Source organism: Etheostoma cragini, chromosome 7, assembly GCF_013103735.1.
Source record: "Etheostoma cragini isolate CJK2018 chromosome 7, CSU_Ecrag_1.0, whole genome shotgun sequence".
In the NCBI taxonomy this organism is placed as follows: Eukaryota; Metazoa; Chordata; class Actinopteri; order Perciformes; family Percidae; genus Etheostoma; species Etheostoma cragini.
The window spans coordinates 27,134,069-27,136,351 of NC_048413.1; the positions used below are offsets into that span (position 1 = coordinate 27,134,069).

General features: G+C 43.1%; 1 protein-coding gene across 1 annotated transcript in view; it reads left to right on the plus strand.

Annotated features, from left to right (window-relative positions):
- The window catches only part of tpk2 (thiamin pyrophosphokinase 2), a 34,151-nt gene that overhangs the window by 10,771 nt on the left and 21,097 nt on the right, over positions 1 to 2,283 (plus strand). The gene's annotated exons all lie outside the window — the stretch shown is intronic.

A 2,283-nucleotide genomic window follows, 5' to 3' on the forward strand; every position in this document is an offset into this window, starting at 1 on the left:
TAGAGCCCCCTCTACAGGTTTCTCTACAGAGCCCCCCCTACAGGTTTCTCTACAGAGCCCCCTCTACAGGTATCTCAACAGAGCCCCCCTCCCTACAGGTTTAAAAAAAAAGTCATATAACCATTCCAATGACTGCAAAGCTGTCCATTTAAGGTAAATTAAGCTGAAAACCTGCATAGCGCCCCTCTAAGTGTTGCATCCATTACTAAGCTTGTATAAAAACACCCAAATAAGTTGGTCTCATTACGTCACATATTTACAATCATATGCTAATAATCAAATTCAGCTTCTTTTTTAAATGAATGGTAAAGTTGTATCAGGTTCATAAAACAGAAAAATTAAGAAGTACAATCCCACTTAGTTAGGCGTACATCTGGGGTACATCTGGGGTACTGGATCTTGTCTGGGTCCTGTACTACAAAGAATCCGTGTTTGGGGTTAGCGAGGTCACTTTGGGGTGAACCCTGGGTTAAACCAGGATAAACCACCGTGGTTGCTTACACGGAACAGATAACCTTCTCCAGAGCGGGTTACTTTTCGAGATAACGTGAAAACCCCGAAAAAGCACGGCCTGTTAACCAATCGGCTCTCTTGGAAAATGGGATAGCGATCCATAGAAAAGAGATCTACACATTACCAGGGCTGCACGATATGAGAAAAATACACGATAAAGTTGTTGAAAAGCAGATATTAAAGTGAACTCAGTTCTGCATTTCTGTTGCTTTCGGTATTCTGCTAAATTACAACAAACTGCTCGTTGAATTTAAAATGAAAGGAAATCACTTCCAACGTTATTTTATTCAACAAATTGAACATTTAATTGAATATTAAGGACACCACTGAAGACCATAGTGTCACCGTGTCCACGTTCGGACACCGGTCGCTGATATTGGCCACAGGGCTGCAGCACTCGAGTCTTCACTCGGACTAGAACCTCTCTGGACAGGGTCTTGACTTGGACTCGACTAGTCCTGGTCTTGGACTCGACAAAGGTGGTCTTGACTACAGCCCTAATTAGCCATATCCGGATCACTTCCAACCTGACGCACTTTCCGGTCTTTTCGCTGTTTCCGATCAACACCACGTTAGCAGAATGGATCTTTACCCGTCTCACAATCCACCTACGGGTTTTCCTACATATGCACCCGGACATTTAGATGTCTAATTAGTGCATGAAAGTGACTTTGATGAGGGAAAGACGTACGGACGCTATGGCGACGATCTTTCCCTCTAAAAAGTTTCTATTTTTACTCCACTGGAAATTAAGGAGCTCTTATTGCATAATTCAGAGTTCCTGAAGCATGGTGTTTTATTGTGAAGGACTGAAGTAAGATGCGGTAGTTTTGACAGCATTGATGGGACTTTCTTTACCCGTCTATGGACGTAACACCCGGCGGCGCCTACAGCAAGGAGCTAGCGCTGTGTGGTCACGGCCGTTGGTAGCGCACGGCTAATTTACCGCCGATAGCGTACTTTAGCCGGCTCTTGTAAAAGTAAAAGCTAAAAAGTTAAAACAATATATCGCTAGAAAAAGGTAAGAAGTTACACTTTAGTTTTACACTTTTAATTAACTCAACAAATCAAAAGCTCATTTCTATTCATATTTTAAGATATTTGGTAGAAAGTTTCCGAATCCAATAAGTGTCCGAACGTGGACACAGTGACGTTAAGACTATCAGGGCCGTGATTGGTCGAATGCTGCAAACCCCGCCCCCTTTTTACGTCGACATCAACCAGCTCCGACCGTGGAGACGAGTTCTTGTTGATTTAATCAGACACACGCTGCTGCGGCTCCAAATTTATCAACTCGTTATATTTCAGAGATAATCAGGTTACAACGAGCTTGTTCTTCTTCTTTGATTGTCATCTCTACTCTTCATTTGCTCAGTTTTTTTACTTTTTTAAGATCATTTTTGGGGCGTTTTCCGCCTTAACTCCATCGGATAATGCTAGACGTCCTGGATTTGTTGGACTGGCTTCGTAGTCCAGGCCCCAGGAGCCGGTCTAGACCCCAAACCCCAGAGCTACGGGTTCGGTACAGGCGTTCAGAGAACTGGAAACCATACGTCCCCCCCCCCCCCCGAACTTTTACAAGTATCAGTGAGAGAGATGTTTCGTTCTCTTCGTAATTTCCTAACTGATGAATCCTGAACAAAACATAACAGTACTTTGATTTAAAATACTACATTGTAATTAAATGTATAAACTCCCTTTTGTCATTGCATTTGACTCCTTTTGCCCCCTTTAGCCTGGTTCGACTCTTCCTGCTCATCCCTGTGATAC